We start from the raw sequence: 21,266 nt of genomic DNA, 5'->3' as shown, positions 1-21,266 counted from the left end.
AGCCTGTGTCAAAATGAGGCATTATCACAGTGTGCATTGGAATAGGTTGCCAGAGGCAAATGCTTCTGTGATAACTCCCCCAAGTAAATAAATAAAAAACCCCCAACTTGCATGCTGTCGGCTGTAACGTTTCGTCTGTTGGCAGCCATTTTCTATTTGGGAAGCATGCTTGGCAAGTGGCAGAAACAGACCCTTTACACCCAAGAAGAAGGGATAGAGAAATGGAACACATTAGACCATACATTTTTGTTTGTTTCTAATACTTTTCGAAGCCTTTTTCTTTTGGGGATCTTCCTCACTCATTTACATAAATTTTCACTAAGTTAATGCATTGCTAGTTGTCAGAGGTACACAGTATTGCAAAGTCTAAATTTATTTCTGAATTGATTTTTCTGTGATATTTTAATGACCTGTTATAGTAATCGATATATTTTTTCATACTGATGTATTTTAGTGGTGTGAATAACAAAGTGTTTGATTTGTACCTGAATCAAAGATGGATTCTGCTGATAAGGAAAATCCAAAATAGCTTAATGGCCTATTGGCTGGCCAGTATATCTGACACTAGACATAGTACAAGAAAAAAATCTTGAACAGTGATTTGTCTGCTTTTATACCCAACTACATTCATCCAGGCTGAACTCTGCTCACTCATAAAAATATCTCTGCTGCTTGATAACTGGAATTTATCTTCTCTCATACATCTCATTCCTTTTATCAGAGGTAATTAACCTTGCGACTGATTCAAACCACCTTTGGTGTCTGTTAATAAAAGTCCCTTAAAAATATACATGTCTCAGATGTTCCAAAAATTAAGGTGATAATTTCACAAGTAACTGAACTGTGAAGGTTTCTCTCTTGCTTTGGTTTGTTTGTGATCTTGTTAATTTTTGCCAGTTTGGGATTTGTACGTGTTTGGGCCTTGTTTGTTCTAATATACGTTTGTCTTTTTCTGGTTTTACTCTCTTATTTTAGTGTGCCTCTTTTTCTGCAGCTCTAATGAATAGTCAAGCACTTTTAACTATTTAGTGTTTTCCCTTGAGTTTTCCTTGAGGTTTGTTATTTGTGGCCAGTCTACGGAGCCATACTTTTGGAAGGATTTCCATTGGTGCCTGTCGGAGTGGTACGGCTGTGTCCTGTGGACGCTGCAGGTGTCTCCTCTCCACTCAGACACACGCAGCTGGTGAAAATACCTTGTCTTTGAAGGCATGGCAGGTTCCTTGGTTACACTGAGCTAAATTTGCTAACCTTGTCGATTCATGTGCAGTATTGTGCTGGAGTGTTCTCCTAAAGTGAAATTAATTTCTTAGACGTAGTCTGCCAAATTTTCTCTGTTGAAATATATATTTGCTCCTGCAGGTGTCTCCTCTCCACTCAGACACACGCAGCTGGTGACAATACCTTGTCTTTGAAGGCATGGCAGGTTCCTCGGTTACACTGAGCTAAATTTGCTAACCTTGTCGATTCGTGTGCAGTATTGTGCTGGAGTGTTCTAAAGTGAAATTAATTTCTTAGATGTAGTCTGCCAAATTTTCTGTGTTGAAATATGTATTTGCTCTGTATTCAGGTTCAAATTTCAGGAGCTCCATATTGATCTGAAGTCGTTGCTTTCTAACAGCAGACTGCAGACCTCTCAGTCATGGTCACAGTGAGAAAATGGCACTTTCTTTGAGATGAAGCTCAGTTATTGAATAGTTGCAAAGACTGACTTGTTGCCCCCCTAGCCCCTGTGAATATCTTAGTGTGCGGCTTGGCTTTGCACTTAACGTGGTTTGAGTAGAGGCTGCGTTCAGGTGGGGCAGTCCCACACTTCCTCCGTCTCATCTGTTTCCGCGGCTTATGTTGTACTGGGTTGAGAAATCTGTGAGCGCTGGGTGAACCAGTTCAGCCAACTGATCAGATAGAAAACCTTGTTTTGGCAGATTAATCTTCTGTCAGGCAGGTCATTGCGCCAGCTGGTGTTGCGGTCGCATGGTTGCTACTTCTGATGCTAGGGAGGAGTCTGGTGGGAGGTGAGAGCACTGGCAGCCCGTGGTGTCATCGCGCTGGATGTAATTTTGTACTGAATTTCAGGGCCGGTGCCTGGATTTTGAGGCCCGGTGAATGGATTTTATGCAGTCATTTGTTATGCAGTTCACGCTGGACTGGTTTTCAGTCTCCAGAAACACTGAACTGTAACTGCCATGCTCTGAAATTGCATAAGTCTTTATGAAGGGGGTTTTGTCTTTACATATCATATATGATTACAAGCTAAAATGAATCTGTTAAAGTGTTTTCTTCTCTTTTCATTGCTACCTGTGTTTCTCAAGGTACTAATGTAAAGTTTACCAGTCTGTAGTGTCCTAGATTCTCTGTGCGTTTTTCTAAAGCTCAGTCTCAGAAAAGCTTCTCTTTAGCCCATGGACTTCTCCTCTGGTTTTTTTTTTTTTTGCTTTTGCATACCCCTCCACATAAGCAAGTGAAGGAGAATTAATGTAAGCAGGTGGCGTTTTGCATTACATGAGAGAAGAGGGAAGTGCTCTTTCAGTACAGACCTGCGTAAGCTCTTGTGCAGCCCTTTCCAGAGCAGCAATTGCAGGGGAACATCACAGACAGGCACTTTATAGAACACGGAGATAAAAAGCTGTTCACTCAAGGCAGCTCCTCACCCCAGACAGGCACTTTCCTTCTGATCTCTGGGAAGTCCCAAGACCACTATTTAGGGTGGTCTGTAGACTCTGTAGACTCCAAGCCCTTCCCTGTGGGACGGATGATGCCCCAAAGTCTTGGGGTGCATTACTCCAGTCTTTGGTCCCATTCTAGCACTCCCTTGTTAGGCTTTTGGTGGAGAGGGATCTTTTCTTCTCTTGTGAGAGGGAAGGAACTTGCTTTGTCTTACAACATTTACCTCCTCTGGAAATTAATTACTTCCTTTCTCTCTTAGCAGTTTTGTTTTTCTCTTCCATTAATGCTTTTATCACTAACTGTAATGATTCTTGCCATCCACTTTTCTTATTTGTATTGGTATTAATTCCTTTTTTTTTAAGATGTTTCACTTTGCTCCCAAAGTCCTTCTAGTGGTGTATGGATTATCGCCATTATCATGCCACCTGTAAGACCACCTTGCAAAACTTTCAAGTTAGCACTCTTGTGTTTCTTCCAGCCCTTATTTGGTGACAGTGCCCCATAAGTATCTGCAAAGCTATTTCGGGGCGGTGGTGTTTGTTTTCCCTCAGATCCCTCCTTAAAATCTCCTCCTCTGTTGGATTGCTATAAAACCAATGGCTCGGTGTGCTGACTTGGCTAGCTGTCAGCCTGATCACAGCTATGCCCTTTCTCTGTTATTTCACTCTCTCTTTCTTTCTCCTCCTTCTCACCTCTTCCCACATGTAAGCTCTCTAAGACAGGCACATTGATTTTTGTTTCTTTTGAAGACAGACAAGCCCAGTGGGGGCTCGGTCCTTGACCAAGGACCTCTTAGTTGCTTAGGCATGTACTTCTAACTGTTGTCCCTAGTCCATGGGAATTTTTTCTCCAGTACCTGTTTCTCAGCCTTAAGACTTTTTTTTCCTCCCAGTATTTTTTTTTTAATCCTAGTCTAACATTTACCCATGTTCTCATTTATATAATTTTGGAAAACAGTCACAAGTTAAAAAAGTCTAATAATTTCACCCAAAGTGTGATGTGTGGGTTTGTTAAAAAGAAATATCAAGTTTCTTGTTTGTTCTTGGTTTCTTGTAATTTTAATTAGCAATGGTAACTTAATTATAGTCAATGTGATTAGAACCTCTCTCATATGCACCATGCTGTTTAATACATGTATTATTCCGTTTGCTGTGATAAAAACAAATGCTTAATTCCTGGGTGTGGAAAACATGCTGTAGACCTTAGAAGCAGAGCTAGGATTTTGAAGCTGGCTGGCTGTGCTTGAATAACCCAGCTGAATAAAATATCTCTCTCATTCTTGGGATGGCAGGTTTATCTCTCAAAAAAACTTCGTCTTAATTTTATGATCATCTTCTGCTCAGTAACAAGATAGCAATATTCCTCCCCTTCTCTTAGCATTAATTGGCTGCAATTCTATACAAATATATTTCTAAGGTCCCAAATGCGCCTTTTAAATGTTAATTGCTATTTAGTGAAAACTATGGCAAACAGCTCAACGAACTGCTTTCTTAAAGGATGTGGGTTTTTAATGCAATTGGCTAAAAATGTGAAAAAAAGCTTATGGCTAAAAAATAACTACTTGAGATCAACAGTTTTATTCTTTGTAAAACTCTAAGGACCAGATCAACTGAAAAGTTCTTCAATAAAATCAGAAGCAATTCCAAATCGACATGTATGTAATGGAGAGCAGAAATCAGTTCTTCAATTAGAAACAATTTTGTTTCTAAAAAAAAATAGTAATAATAAGCCACAATCTTTACCCTTTTTTTAAGAAAGGACCATGTTTCACTGAGATCATGATATTTGCCTCATACATGTATGAAATGAAAATTTTTATTCAGTGAGTGCTGCTTCAGGCTCTGAACCCTGGAAAATCCCATATTTAACCTGAAGCACTTACATAAGAAAATCTCAATAATAAAGCTTAAATGCCTGATATCTCAGTATAAAAATGTAACTCTACATCTATGCAAAGTATCCTGCTGTATTTGGAACTAATTCTGGACAATATCAGATGATGCCAAAATGCTGATCAAGTGACGAAGACAGTGGATAATTACAAAATGACCTAAGATCTGTGAGATACCTTAGGTGATTTCCTAGGGCAGCGTTGCTTGTTTTATGGAGACGGTATTTGCTAAAGATTTCTATACGCATTTCCTCTTTTTTATCCTTTCAAGCCCTTAGGACAGTTTATAATCCTTTGGGTTGTCTTTTGTTTTGGTTTTTGCTCTCCTCTTGTCATGTCTCGGTTGAATCAGGATGATAAAATAAACTTTGGATGCATGCAATGCTGATTACGTTCTTTTATTCAAGACAGTCTTGCTTGCTTTGTACAATGTAAGTGAAACATCCTCTGCTTGACCTCCAACGACCTTCCTGATGTCTTGCGCACTATTCCCTGATGTTGAATACTCTGTATTTAATAGTATCTGTTTCACTGCCCAGTATTATTTCCTTCTCTTTACTGATCTCCTAGTTCTATTTGTTTCTTCCTTCCTTTCTGGTTGTTATAAACCCCATCTTTTCCTCCGGGAAATAGCAGCTGCTTGAGTTAGGTAATTAACTGATGCACACCAGATCAAAGGGCTGAAGATGGGTCTGTAATCTGAAAGTTCATTCAATTGCAGTGTATAATTGACTCCTGGAAACTTCCTGGATTAAAACATTGAGATAGTTGCCTCATGCTATTTTTTTATTATACTCAGGCAGCTACTTGTAAAGAATTCCAAATATTGACACAAATCACCCAGATGCTTGAGCAATGATGGGAAGATCACTCCAGCATGGCTTATGGTAAGGACAGTGCTGGATGGAAGATACGACATTTTCTTTGTGAACTTAATGCCAATGGGAGAACTATGTCTAAGAGCCATTTCCCTTCTAACCAAGGCATTGACTCTCTAACTGAGGCCACTTCTCTCCTTCCTGCCCCAGACATTATCACTGCAGTTTTTGGGCTGCAAATGATGGTCACAGGTGGATAGCAGAATTTCAAAAGCCTGTGTGTACGTGGGTGGTTTATTCCATTGAGCCGCCCAAAGAGCATGCACATTGAACTGCAGAGAAGGTTTTCAGGATGTTTTCAGGACAGTCCTCCAGGTGCAAAACCAGTCCAGTGGCATTTTCCATCATCATTCAATGTAGCTGTAATTGAGATTTAGGTTAATAGAGGCTTCAGTCATGGACAAGACAACTGTAATAAAACCGTACATCCTTTTTCTATCATCCCCCCTGCAAAGCAGAGCTCTTCCCACCGTTTCTTTAATTTTTAATGCAGCTTAGCCATGTTTTTAGGCTATAAAATTCATCCTTGACTAATAAGACCAATAGAGAAAAGACTATGTTTAATACACTTCTCTGGTTGAAACGTTAGACACTGGCATTCAGCTTCCAGGGAGAAATAGAACAAAACAGTGTTGGAATCATTTGTGACAAAGCAGGAAATGGCTTGGGCATGCTTTCTTACTCTTGTCCTCAAACATGATTATGTTCTTCTGCGGATTGGATATTGACTTATCGGCATCAGGATTAGACTTTGCAATGAATAAATTGCAAGGGAAAAAAGTATGTTGCTGTCCAAGAATAATCAGACTTGCTGGATACTGCTTTCAGGGTGATGCTCAAGCTGTATTAGTGGTGGTTTCTGACTCTTGTAGGGCATTGTCATAAGACAAGAGTACTGTCCCTCTGACTTTTCATGTTCTCCACTGTTACTGCTATGTTCTTGTTAGTGCAAAGCTATGGAAAAGTTATAGCCCCATGTGAAGCACTCATTAAAATTATTGATATAGGGATAAGTAATTTGGGGAAGAGATAGAGGGATTAGGGGAAGAAGGTGAAAGAAGATGGCATAGAAAGTGGACATAGATTGAAAATTTCTTTTAATAGTAAAACATTTCTGCTCATGTGTGCTCCTGAGGTACTGGAATCCCAAAGTTAGCATATGCATAAGCTTAACCTGTGTGTAAGGATGTTGACAGTGAAGGCTTACTCCCATCGCTATCCCTGGGAGCAGTTGGGCTCAGCCACATGTGATTAGGTGTAGGGACTAGGGATATAGCCAATGGCTTTGTAGACTGAAGCCTGCCATGATACCTCCTCACCACTCATTTCTGTCAGTAGGAATAACTGTTTTGTCCTTTGGAGAAGACTATGGGAAGGGCACTGGAGGGTTGGATGCTTTCAGGTGGCTTTGCCCTGCAGCTTCACTCAAGACAGGGCAGCTTGAGCAGCTGATTGGAGTCCCACCTTTAAGGGATACCCCAAGCTGGGCAGGCAAACTCAGACATGCAGCACCATGGACTCTTGCTCAGAAGACTGTGTGTGGGTAGTAGGCTGTCTTATCTTAAACCCAGATAAAAACCCACATTCATTTTTGCAATGAGAACTGTCATTTGGCAAGGGGAAGCAGCCCCACTGAGGGCAGTGGCAAGGAAGGAATTACACATGCGATTTGTATTTTGCAGTAACTGAGCGGCAGCAGGCACTTTGTGAAGTTCACAGCTGCTGCCTCTAAATCTTGCTTGGGTTTCCCTGTGGTCCTACTCTGGGGCTCTTCTTCCTACGAGTAGTGCTGACCCCGCTGAGGGTGCAGGGAGCTCCATTCATGCAGCACATGGAGGGAGAAAGGAACCACCCCTGGTACAAAGTAGCAGCATCATGCTACAGCCTGGATCACAGCTGACATTTTCCAAGAGGGAGTTGGAGCCATGGCCCCATCTACCCATCACCTGCCTTGGGAGGGAGCAGTCTATCCCCACTGATTTTAATCGTGAAGGAGAGAGATCTTTTAATATTCTTCCTCTGTGCCCTAGAGCCCTTGTGGAGAGGCCAGAACTATCATCTGGCCCTCAACACTTGCCCAAGCAAATGGAATCTATTTATTACTGCCAAAATGTGTACTTTCTGTTTTGTTTACATTTGGAGAATTGTGGTCTTAGACAAATTGTCATCGCTTCCAAGTAAAATACTCTGTTCCTTGTTATTGCTTTCAAACTTCAAAGATAGACTGAGGGCCTGAAAGTGTCAATATGTTATTAATTCTACAGTGGCAAGTTCCTGGCACCAGTCATTCAGATGAAGAGCTGTGATAAAGTGAAGCAGTTTAAAATTACAGCAAGTTCAAGGTAGATACAGTACCTCATTCACAGTATCTTCAGGCGAAATACTGAGATGAAATTGGTGAACTTTGATTGATTGATTGTTAATCACACCAATGGACTGAGTTGACGAAATCACCTGCCCTTGCAAGATAGTGCTCAGCCATTCGTTTCTATTCTGTCATTCGTGCAATTTGTGCAAGAAATAGCTTTTAAAAAACAAATTAAAATTGATGCAAGTAGCAGGTAGTGCAGATGCAGCTTGTGAATTCCAGCAATACCCATTTTGCAGGGGCAGGGGAGACAAATGCACTTTCATTTTTCCCCCCAACCATATTTGATGAAGATGAGCTAGATTAGAGTATGATTATAGACAGAAAAATAGCTCTGAAGGAAGGGTATCACCTTGCCTTGCATATCAACCCCCCAGAGTGCTGAACTGTGTTTGCTCACGTCCATGGAAGAAAGATACTCTTGCCATTGCCCCACAGTGCCAGTACAGCAGTAAAGTAGCAGGCTTCAAAGATTGGCTCTATGTGTCCTTCCTCATATGTTATACTGAAGTCTTTTTACATATACTGGCATTTCAGCTCCTCTTTTCACACAAACTTAGCGTGAAAAGTCCATGTTGCAGAGCCTCGCTGAAGTAATGTGATTTTTCTGATTTTCCCATGTAGTTACCTTCCATCTTTCACTTCCACTATAAAGAAGTTCCAGTTCATTACAGCAGTCTCTGAGTGCTCTTTCATGAGCAGCTGAGCCACTCTGGTGCTTTGCTGCTGTCCGGAGTGAGAGCCTTGCTCCTGCTCTGTCCTGTCCCCTTCCCATGGCTTCACCATCTGCCCCTTTCCTGCACTGGCTGTGCTGCTTTTTGACACTCCTATGAGCCTATTTCATCCACGGAAATGGCAAAAGACTCCAGGATTTCCTGCATGGAGTAGTTTTATGCTGTTTTGATGTTCACACACGTTGTTTGCTCTCAGTGAGCAGGCAGCGCCGGGCGAGGAGGTGGCCAGAGCGGCCAGGGTCTTGGTCAAACATCATTTCTCCTAGAAATGTCAGGCATGATTGAAGGATGGGAAGAATATCTCAAGCTACTTTTCTTGAATCATTCACAAACAAGTCCTTATTTTAATGCTATTTTTGCTCAAGAGCGTTGTCCCTTTTTATTTATCCAATAGTTCGAAAAAACCAGTTTGGTTTCTGAGTCTGGAGATGATTCACACAATGTTAATTGCAACTTCTATTATTAATTATTTGTAATAGATGGTTGATCATCTTATCTACATTATGGTTTTATGCTTTTACAGAAGAACGGATGGCAGGGGACCTGATCAAAAAGAACAGTGAATAATAAGGCACTACCTGAGGTTTTTCCAGTGTTTGAGCCTTACTGCCATGTTCTGTAAATATCTAGGCCCTACTCAAAGCTGAAGAAATCTCTGGAAAGATTTTTGGGACCTTCTCATCATCTTCTCATAATCAAATCTTTACACAGTGTATTCCTTAATAATGGAACAAATACCTGGCAACACAAAGGAATAGTAGTTTTCTGGCATTTTAGATAGTAAGGGGATACATGCAGTCAAAACCTCTAAATCAGAACAAGTGCGTAGGTCCAACGCATGTTTGACCTGTGGGCCACCATATCTGCTCACCCACCTCACATTGCTACGGGCTTGAAGTCATCTCGGTCTGTGTGACATGCGAGCTGTGTAACAGCATCCAAGCAGGGTGCGGAGATGGGCGCAAAGCGAGACTGTGCATCGCTCTGGCAGTGCCTTGCACGGTGATGGGTTGGACCCCTTCCTGAAACTGTTCCCATCTCCTTCTCTGAACAGCGGCAAGCACAAGTAATAACTCTTTGTGTGTGTATTTGAGGAAGAGAGCCAGGCTGCTCGTGTCTCTACAGCTGAGGAGGGAACCACGCGTGATGCTGAGGAGAGCGAGGGTGAAGCGTGCAGGCGGGACCTGGGAAGGGGCAGCGCTGCAGGTGGAGGGCAGCCCTCTGTCCTGTGAAGCATCGCTGAGGGCATGGAGCTGTTCTACGCACGAGAATCCTGACAACAGCGGAATTTGTGTTGAGAGTCCATGTTGAATTTGCAGTACTGGTAGCGCAAAAAGCGTACTTTGATTTGCAAATGGCTGCATTTTATATGTAAATTACTGAAAAAGATAGATGTGGAACCCCACAAAGTCGCTTTTAGTTAATGTCAGAATGTAATCCAATTTTAATGAATACAGCCTAAACTTTTAAAGATCTTTCACTTAATTGGAAAAATGTTTATTTGCTGCATTCATTTTTTTTTCTTAACGAATATTTGAGATGCATTTGGAATATATTGCATAACACCAATAAAAATTTTACTAGCAGTATGTCTGGGTTTGTGTGTGTTTGAGTAAGTTTACTTTCCTATTTTTATACCCGATTGTAATGCAGGAACTCTATTATCCATCTTGCAGCTTGCAAAATAAGTAACAATTAAATGACTCGCTGGGACTAATTAAAACTGATTCTTGCTGTTCACTCCTTACTTTCACATAGAGCAACTTGGAAGTTGTACATCAAAATCTTAGGCATGCTTCTTGTCCTTTTATACCTTCCACCTGATCTGTGAAAATTGCCTGCTCACTGCAGACACTTTTAGGTGGGAAAATTTTCCTCCTCTTTACAAGACTGTTAGGCCGGTGTGCATCACTTCGTAAAGGGAAATAGTCCTCTCCCACTCCGGTAGAGCAGAAACTCAACTAGGCTTTCCAGAAGGTGAGCGCAGCGCCCAGGACTTCGGCTGTGTGAGGGGGCTGGGCACAGTGGGAAATTGCTTTTCATGAACAAATGGACCTGAGAGTGGGACAGGATGGTTTGCAACAAGTTGAGAGGGCAGAGGTGCAAAGGGCGGGAGATTGTAGTGGAGAATGGTATTTGGATAGTTACTTGTCACATAGGGAAATGCTAGGGCTATCGGTAATGGCAGAGGATTTCTGTTTTGAAACAATCCATCATAGACAAAAGGATGCACTACTTAGGTTTTTGTATGGCTGTGGTCCTAATTTAAATGGCAGGAGATGAAAATACGGAGGTTAAACGTATTCTTATTCTCTCTTCACCATCCTCCCTTGCCTTTGTGTTTTTTTTTTTTTTTTGTTTTCTGGTAGTATTTTTCAATTAATTCCTCAATATGAAAAAGACGCTTTTCTTCCAACACTTTAAGAAAGCCTCTGGAATTAAAACACAAAGTGTTAGAGCTGTGCGATATGTCAGGTTCATGTTGAAATAAGGCTTTATTTTTGCACATAAAGGAGGGGATATCAGTCTCCAGATCAAAAGACCTTGTTATCCATTCATTCCACCCAGCTGTGGTTTTATGAGGTTTCTAATTTTTGTATAGTAAGAATGACATAATAAAACAATCATGAAAATGATTTAAATCAAACTTACACCATTGGAAAGAGATAGAGGCATAGGAGGATGTTTCAATTTAATTTAATTCTAATTTTAGCAGGAATAATTGAAGAGTTCTTTCATCAAGATATCTATTATCACTAAAGTTTTAAGTGAGTATATTTACTGTCTACATCTGCCAGTCAAATTCTGATTTTTTTAAATTCAGAAATATTGTGGATTTATGGCACTCTCTAAATTCCTATGGACAAGTAAGCTATGATTAGGTAGGCAAGAAACTACCTTCCCTGCCAAATGAAATTGTCTTTCATGTTAATTACAGAAAATAATACCTGCTGTTACAACAAAGATCGAAATTTCAGAAAGAAGATATGAATACCTTTCCTCAATAAATTGAAATGTATGTGACTGCTAGTTTAGCAACAGTCTGAAACTTTACATGCTTTTGTTTTGAACCTCAGCGTCGGTGTAATTAGGCTCCCCCCAGTCCCTACCTTGTCGTTTGTACCACTGCTGGAAAACGCTGAACTGACAAGTGAGGAGGTGGTTGCAACGTCTTTTTTGCCTATGCCTAGTCTATAGCATACGAACTTTGTGGCTGCAGTCTGACACCCAGCCCAAGTCCCAGCTCCAGCAAGCTTTCTCAGGGACTATTTTGGCTCCCTGAAACAAATACTGAGATCTCTAACGACTGATATGCTGACTCAGAGCCATTGGGTTTATTGAACTGAGGACCTGTATAATGAATTGTATGAAACATGGAAAAAAAAAATGTTTTGCATTTCCTCAACCCACCTAGATGGTCAATCAGTTCTGAATATTATTTCTCAGGGTGTAATGAAGTCTAAATGTATAATGATGTCTAAAATCATAGACACTTCTAATCTCTGCTTTTCCGTATTTTTGCTAAATGCATATTATCCATGTGTACTAAATGCATATTATACCAGTCTTTTTGATCATTAACTGAGATCTATCCATTCTAATTTTTTTTCCTATAATTTTTTAACATCTTTCAGGAGCAAATTAGAACACAGAATTGTGTGAATAGCAGAATGCTAATTTATCTGGGAAAGGATCGCAATTAGGAGCCACCACACATTTTGGTCTAAACCTCCATTAATATGTTGACTGGAAATGAAGCTTTTCAAAAATTTGTATCTGTTCTTCAGGTTTCTCCATTTTTTAATGTTCAGCTTAGAGCCATGCAAGGGTTGAAGAGGTGATGCAAGTTAAGGCCATATAAACTTATTTTGAATGTCCTTTGTGCACCACATTTGATGAGGTATCTTGAATGAGGACATCTCAAATGTAGTGACTTCCGACTGGCTGGACATTGCAGACTGGGAAAACTAGAACATACTTAACTGCTCCCACCGCTGAAATAGTACTGAATAGCACGTGCAAAGGTGGGATCTGACAGAGAGGTCTTGTATTTTTCTGGTATGCAGAGAGGTTTTCAACTTATCCAGTTTTTTTTTTTTTCTTCAAAGGGCAACACCTGGCTCTTGAAACCAAAAGCGTAAGAAAAATTAGAACACAGAATTGTGTGAATAGCAGAAACTGCTAATTTGTCTGGAAAGGATCGCGATTAGGAGCCACCACACAAATGCACAAGACATGATCAAGTAGCAATATGTGAACTCAAGCAGGCATTTTAATCTCTCTAAAGTGTGCTATGAATTAGTTCCCTTATGAACTAATCAGGTAGGGTTTTATATCCTTTGTATCGTATTTATTTATATATAAAAAAAGGTGTTTCCTATTGCTGATAAACTGTTGAAACAACATACCCAAATGCACGGCAAGCTTAAATTATCTATTTCTTGTAGAAGTCAGTAGCACTTGGGCACTTCTTGAAGATCTAAAAATTATAATTGATATTAGCAATTTCTTTTTTTTCTTTTTATATGACCCCAAAATGGCATAAACTTGAGATGTAGTCTGAACAGATTTGATAACAGTATTGCCTCACCCACTCCCCCCCCCCAAAAAAAAAGATAATTGTATCATTTCCCTGTTTATTTCTGTCCCTATCAGCTGCCTTCCTTTGCTAGCACCAGTGGTTGTGTGGCAGCTTCATGAACCAGCTCAAGAGGCTGATCCAGCTGGGGAAAAAAGCCACATTTCTCTGATCTGATTCATCACATGCCTGTATAAGTGGCTAAAAATGGGAAGAGCATGTAGGGATTGAAATTAATGTCCAAGGGGAAAGAAGAGAGGGGAGGACTGCTGGTTTTGGCAGCTGTGATGATGAAGGTGTTTGCTGTAGACTGGAGTTTCATGCTACGCTTAACCCAGTGAAACTGCAGGCTGCCGGTGAAGGATAGTCCTGCTCCTTCTCCATCCCTAGTGATCGTAGGCCAAGTCTGTGGAAAGCCAACCAACCAAAACAGAAGTTCTCCATTGGATCTGCTCATTAAGCAGACTCATCTTGTAGCCTCCTCCTTGCTATATCAAATGCAGGTGGGAGGAGGGACTTTACTGTCAAGGTGAGAGATGTGGAAAGGAACAGTGATAGCCTCTTGTTGACAACCTGCATGCGTACTGAACTAGACAGCAGATGTCAGTCGTTATTCCTTGCTTTATGCTAGCTGTCGAAGCTGGGAATTTCACTTGTCTATGGGAGTGAGGCTCCATAGGATTTTTATTGGCATTTGTTTCCCTGATTTCCAGACTTCTTAAAAAATTTCCATCTTGGAGCTATGAAATATTTTCTGAAGAGCTGTAGGCTGCTTATTTTGGCTCTTCCAAGGCTTTAAATATCAATTGTACTGTTATAAATTGTAGCCACCAACACGGGCCTCCATAAGCTAGCATAAGGTACTGAATGCACAATAAAGATGATCCCTGCTCTTAGAATCTTACAATTTAAGTAAGGACTGAAAAGGAAGCTTTATTCTCCTTATTAAAGGTGAATTGAATCTCAGTGAAATGAAACAGGAAATCTTCCTTTTGCAAAGGTGAGTCAAATGTCTGGGTTTTATTGAAAACTTCACCCTCCTTGTGGACTTGCTCAAAGTCACGTGGAGAAGAACAAAGAGAGGAAATCAGATTTTCTGAGTCTCAGCCCTGCATCTTAACCAGTCATTCTGGTCATCTTTCTTTTCTACATACTTTAAAAACAATTAAATTACCTTATTAAGAGAAGGCAGGACTGCTTAGTTAGTGCCAGAGAAACTGATTAAATACCTTATGCTGATAGAAAGGTCCATTGGTTACTATTAAACAAAATGGTCTGGATGCAGCCTCAAGCTCAAAAGGTCACTAAACAATTGCCAGGAGAATTTGCTAAAGGGGAATTTCTGTACTTGGCTTGTTTCTTATATTCCTTCTCCAGGCATCTGCTGTAGAGGTTCATCCCCAAAAAACCTTAAAGCTGTCCCTAATTAGGGGAAGAGAACAGGAAGAAGATGAATCTGGAGGGAAAAACCACTATTAAAACTCTCCAGGTGACCTTCAAGACAAATGGGATGAGGATCACTATTGGAATCAGGATACTGGGCTAGATTGTCTTTTGGCTCAGAGAAGAGTATGGTGTGTTGTCTAATCTTAAGGTTTTAAATCAGAAAACTTTCATGATGTTGATCAACGAGCTGTAGAAGGCCCTGTCATTTTGCAGAGGCAGGTAAGCTCAGGTTGCCTGACCTACAGCAGGAGGGCGCCTATTTGGTCTGTTAACATTTGCATGCAAAAGCTGTCAATCTCTATTAATTGTTGACGATTTATTTAATATTGGCACCTGTAGGTCCGTATGCAGTTAAAAAGTGGGTGGTTCCTGGGTGGCAGGAGGAAGGGAAGAAAACATGTCTGAATTTGGGTTTTTTCTCCTATCAGTCCTTTCAGAACATTGACATCTGCATTTCTGTTTCTTCCTGAAACACAAAACTTGCCAGAATGATGAGCTCCGGTATGAAAAGTGTTTTAAGAAAGTTTCCTGTTTCCATTTATGCATTATTTCTTTTTCCTTTGCCTCTTGCTGCATAGGTTGTCTGTACCAGTGCCCTAAGTGACAACTGGTGGTAGTAATGAGGCTGCAGACTTCTCTCTAATTGAACCCTGTCAGTCCTTCCCATTAAGCCTGCAGGATGTGTGCTGGCTCATTAATCTAAGCTACCACTACAATTTCTTCTCTCCGTTCCCCACCTCATCCCCAACCTGGCATTTGTGCAGATAACGAATGCTCTGTTTTGCATGTCATGTACAGGAATGAGCTGCTAATTACTGCTGCTGTTGCTAGCCTGGCTGGGACCACCTTACAGCTCCTCAGTCAGCGAGAGGGAGCTGAAGAACTGGGAGCTGGTGGTATTCAGCGCTCTCAGTTATGGGCAAGATCTAGGATGCCCATGTTGGTCACCCAGGACCAAGAATGGAGGAGCCTGGCAGCCAGGTCACCCTGGCTGGAGCCTGCGTGGTGTGTCTAAGCTATCTGCTATTGCAGTAGAGGGAGGGTACCTCTTCAGAAAAGCCTGTGTGCTAGGTAGGGACAGGAGACTGTAAGCACAATGTCTACCTTCACGTGGTCTGTGGCCTCCCTCTTGAAGATGGGCAGCTGGGATTGCAAGAGCCTGGGATCCGCTGGAGGTGAGTAAGCCTCTCTGGTCAGAGGTGGAAAGGTTTCTCTACTTCATTGTAACTATCTAATAACTAATGCACTGGCATGTTCTGCGTTTATGAACTGGGAGTTGCTCTTGCTGCTGTAATTTAATGCCATTGCATGTGCAGCTGTCCTCATGCTGAACCCCACAAGGACTGTGGCAGTCTGGAGCTCCGGCTGTATGCGTGCATCTGCAAGTATATAGGGTGTGTAGCAAGCACTCAGGCTGGTGTGGGGGTAGTCACTGAGTTTTTGTGGTAGGTAGGGCTAGAGCTGTCTGGATAGTTTTCTTAATGCTAGCTCCCATCATCTTTCCACATCCCTTGGCTTCTCTTTTTTTTTTTCTTTTTAAGAATCACTGAAAATACCGATGTGCTCTTTGGTGGGCTATTGCAACACTTTTTCCTTTTTATTTTAATCTGTAGCTAGTGCTGGCAGAGACAGTTTATATGCTTCCTTATTGGAAGTCTGATGCTCTTCGGTAGTGCTGCGGACTGCTTTTTTTTTTTCCTTTCTGTAAATACAGATAGGATTTATCCAACTTTATGTGACACTAATGTTTTGATTTGCAAGAAGAGGCACATAAATCAGAAATACTATGCATCGAGAAAGAGTTGAAAACGCACAACATTTTCAAAGAGATTTCATAATAGAGTGTATTTTTCTATGGTGTTTGAACATATTTTGTGCCTCATTTCTACATAATATTTGGAAAAAGCATTAAAATGTAAGTTGGAACAGTAAAACTCATTGCAAGAGGCTAATAAACAATGGCTGTGCAGTTGGACAAAAGATAATACTCACTTCCAACCAATTTGCACAGTCAAGTTCTTTTGGTTGCAGGATGTCGTGGTTTAACCTCAGTTGGCAACTGAGCACCACGCAGCCGCTCGCTCGCTCCCCCCCAGTGGGGTGGGGGAGAGAATCGGAAGGGTAAAAGTGAGAAAACTCGTGGGTTGAGATAAAAACAGTTTAATAGGTAAAGCAAAAGCCGCGCACGCAAGCAAAGCAAAACAAGGAATTCATTCACTACTTCCCATGGGCAGGCAGGTGTTCAGCCATCTCCAGGAAAGCAGGGCTCCATCACGCGTAACGGTTACTTGGGAAGACAAACGCCATCACTCCAAACATCACCCCCTTCCTTCTTCTTCCCCCAGCTTTATATACTGAGCATGACGTCATATGGTATGGAATATCCCTTTGGCCGGTTTGGGTCAGCTGTTCTGGCTGTGCCCCTCCAGCCTTCTCAGTCGGTAGAGCATGGGAAGCTGGAAAGTCCTTGCCTAGTGTGACTAGTGTAAACACTACCTAGCAACAACTAAAACATCGGTGTGTTACCAACTTTGTTCTCACCCTAAATCCAAAACACAGCACTGTACCAGCTACTAGGAAGGAAATTAACTCTATCCCTGCCGAAACCAGGACACAGGATAATCTAAAGCTTCAGGAATAAGAGAATTTTCATCATAATGCAAACGTCTATTGAGGAAAAAGAGAGAATTTTCACATTATATAACCTGGGAACTTCTGTCTACAAATTTCTGCATAACAATTAAGTTGAAAAGGTGTCATTTGAGCTTGAAAATAAAAGTGCTGCCCCTTTAAGGTAACATTTTGCTTCTTTACGTTGTCAAAGATAACTGCAGACACTGTGCCAAACTACCTTCAAGGTGCAGCGGTAGCACTCTGAAATCTGACAGGTTGGAGTTTTGAATTGAATTATAGTGACAACCTTGGCCCTTTGTATCTCCCTTTAAGGTAGCAGGCCAGAAAACAGTATCCTCTTAATAATAATTGTGTGTGTTGGCATCATGTATATGCCTGAGAGGAAGGGAATAGGGCTAAAATGTTTTAAATTAGTATGAAATGAACTAGCAGAAATTAGTCGCTTAATAGATGTGGTTTTTAAACTATGGGTCAAACATAACCATCCTGGAAACCTTAAGGATACTTCAAAATGGTCTCTTAAGATGATAGGCTGCCTATCAGGGGTGGTGATGTGAGCGCTTTCAGTATACGAATTATCTGTTACCTACACTCCTGTCTTTCAAAGGATACAGTGAACTGAAGGTCTCATTTTGTTGGTATGTGGAAAAATAAGATGTTAGGTAAGTTGGTTTTCTTTTTTTTTTTTCTATCCAGAAGACCTTTGTAGGGCCAATGAGGAGGGCGGACCATGTTTGGGGAGTGTGATCAGTGGCAAAAGAAAAGCAGAAATCGGTAAACGTTGCAGAAATCACATGGCTGAGTAAAAACTTCCAAGCTGTTGAAAGAATAGCAAACTTGGAGGTTTTTTGGGAGGTTTTTTTGGCTTTTGGATTTCTGGGCTTTTAGGATATATTCGGTTTATGCTTTTGTGTTTTGTTTTTTTTTTTTTTCCCCTTAAACTATGAGACCTGGAAATTTCCTTTTTTAAGTGGAAGTTTAGGGGTGTTTTTAAGCTAGTTGTATTTTTATAATTGCAGGTAGCAGATAATATTAGAAAAACATAGTAGTGAGCATCACTCAAATTATGTTGTCTAGCTTCCTCCCAGCTCCATTTATTTGACTAGACCTCCTAGCATCTGTTTTGTGTTGGTCCTGAAACACTTGAGACGGCTTTTGTTCTGCAGCGAGTAAACTGTGTGCATGGAGAGCTGGTTGGTAATATGATCCTATGGATCCAGATGCAGCGGTAAGTTTATGAAGGCAGCAAATGTGGCTTAGCCAAATGCTCTTGTCATGTACTTTTAACAAGACATGTTGTCTGATAACTTTCAGCTGTAAATCCCTAGGCCAGCCCAACCCCTCAAGAGGCTGCTCTGACTTGCATGAGGTGTCACTCTGCCAGGCAGGAGCATCTGGAAGAGGAGAGTCACACTCTGCTTTTCATTAAGACTCTCTGGGGCTGCAGGACAGGTGAGATGGTGGGCGCAAAAGTGAAAAGTGCAGGGCTATAAGCAGCTGGGTGCAAACTAACTTAAAAGTGTATCAAACTAGTCATAGAAAGCTCTGCTTCATATTGTAAGTGGTGCTTTTAATCTAGTTTCCTGTGTAAACCTATGTGCTTATTTTCAAATGTGATGTAGACGTGATCAGAAATTTCATAAGGCCATCTGCTTGGATTTCACTCTAGAGTATCACCCATGTGATAATTGGTGTTTTTATTAAGCTTTCTAGTAAGCTTTATTCTTCCTAAAGATAAAGCAGCACTAAAAGAACAGCAGGTAGACATTGTGCATTGAAAAATTGCCTGTGTTAGCAGGGAGTTTCCTTCTATTCTGGTGGAGTGGCAATTCTACCATACTCTAAATAGCTTTTCATTATCACTTAATACCTGTACACACAACAGCGTGGAAAGTGTACTTATTTTTATGCTTTTTATCGCTGTTGTTAAATACTGCTGTCTATAAAGTTTGTTATTCTGGACACATAATGTACTTGAGGTCAAACTTGGCAGTATTATGGGTTTTCCCCTTTTCTAACCCCTACTGAATTTGAAGGCAGAAAGTTCAGGTTCTTTAAAAACTGTAATAGTGAATGTTTGCTGGACTGTTGAGGATATACCTGCTTGTTTTCTCTAGGTGTAGAGAATATATATGTAGAAAGGCAGAAAGAAAATGGAACAACTTTGGTCAGAAATCTTACTCTCAAGCTAAGAGACAAAAAGCTTAAAGATGGTCTAATTTCTTCCTCCTAGCAGATGTTCCTTGTTTGAATATTTCTTAGCTCCATCTTTCTTCTCCTCTATTGCCCATGAGAGTGCAGGAAAAATTGAGATAAAAGTGGCTTTGGAGCATCGCAGATCTGAGGTCCCTGGGGGAAATCCATGTTTGCTTCCGTAGGTCCCCAAGCCCTCAGGTGGATGGGTCCAGGGGGATCATCTGTATTGCTATTTCAGTTTAGTACGTCAGTGTTGCCATGAAGTGAAAGTCATCCCTAGGCAGAATTCAGATTGCTTTTTGCACGTGTTGGTGCTCGTCAGGGGACAGAGGCTGTTGGTGGAACTAGCTCAGCCAGTTCCCTGCTAATGCAGTCCCGATGCAGTAATTTGGACGCTGTCCACCCCTATTGTTTCCTCTGTGGGCCTCTCTCGCTCAGAGCAGATAACTCAACTGAACCACTGAAAAATATTGGCTGTGCTGCATGAGACTGTTGTGTTCGGGAGTAAAAGTCCGAGATGCCCTGGCTCCATTGGAAGTGGATCCCTATGGGTTTCACCTCACCCTTGCCTGGGTTGTGGGGAACAGTGCTAGACAGAAATGATCCCTCTTTGTGTTCTCTTACCTCTCATTTTTGTTGGAGACCCCATGGCACAGTTTTTTTTCTGGGCTGGGGAAGTAATTTCTGGGCTTAACACAAGCTCCTTACACCAACTTTGCTCTTTTCTTATGTGAATTAAGGCTAATATGTTTTGCATTATACACAAGACCGGACTGACTTGGTAGAGAACGTCCAAGCAGGACTTGTTGTTACATTAAATTGTGAAACAAAAGTCGTATGATTTTTGAGTGTCTCTGGTCACTAGATGGAGAACTGTATATGAGTAAATTTATCTTCTCCCCCCCCTTTCCTAATACCATTGCTTTCTGATGACAAACCACAGTATGTGTGATTTCTGGTCATTCAACCACCACAGCTCATCAGATAATCTTTGAGCGTAGTAGTAGCTGATGAGACAGGTACGTCACAGACAACTTCATAGCTCTATCCAACAGAAGATTTAATCTTCTCTAAACAACAAAAATCACTCAAACAATTTTAACACTGAAGAAAGGCGGTAGTGACTGCTGAACTGATTCAAAGAAAACAAAACTGGTTTTTGGTGGATGTGGGTACAGCGTCGAAATTGTCACTTATGCTGTGATAAAAAGGACTCAGACCTTGCAAAATCAAAATCCAAGAAAGATTGCTTGAATGCAGTGTTTGGAGTACAGCAAGATATGCATGTGTCTTTCCTGAAAAGGTTTACATCATATTTGTATGAATTAGCTGCTGATATGTGGTACAAATGTAAATAATTTTAGGCATCATAAATGGAAATACATATTTCCCAACCCTTTCTATTAGAAGACAGTTACATTGCATTATCATGTCTTAAGTTGCTTGAAACTTTCCTGAATATTGAACTTTTGGGTAGAAATCTTCTATGGCTCATATATGTCTCAAAAGATCTTTGAGGGGAAGAGGATTATATGAAAATTCTAGCAAAAGCAACTCCGCTGTTTCTGAGGGCAAGTCTATGAGAAGTGAGTTGCTTTGCCCGTGTTAGACTCCCATAGGGCCGTCGCTGAGAAGCTTTGAGCATGGCTGTTCTCTGACTGAAGTGCTTTTTGAAATTTCTGTCAAATCGTATATCTTTTTGCCATTTTGTGAGTGGGCTTTTTTGGGGGTTGGGTGTCATTTTTAACAGTAGCTCAAATCTGATTAGGAACCTCTGGAATTTGTTTTCACAGTTACTTACTTACAATATTACAGCTGGCTGAAACTTGGCATGCCTGTTTTCAATGAAATGCCAACACTGAATTTTCCTCTTTTG

This window comes from Pygoscelis adeliae, unplaced genomic scaffold, assembly GCF_000699105.1.
Source record: "Pygoscelis adeliae isolate BGI_AS28 unplaced genomic scaffold, ASM69910v1 Scaffold113, whole genome shotgun sequence".
Classification (NCBI taxonomy): Eukaryota; Metazoa; Chordata; class Aves; order Sphenisciformes; family Spheniscidae; genus Pygoscelis; species Pygoscelis adeliae.
The sequence above is the reverse complement of the archived record's forward strand: the minus strand, read 5'-3'. Positions refer to the sequence as shown.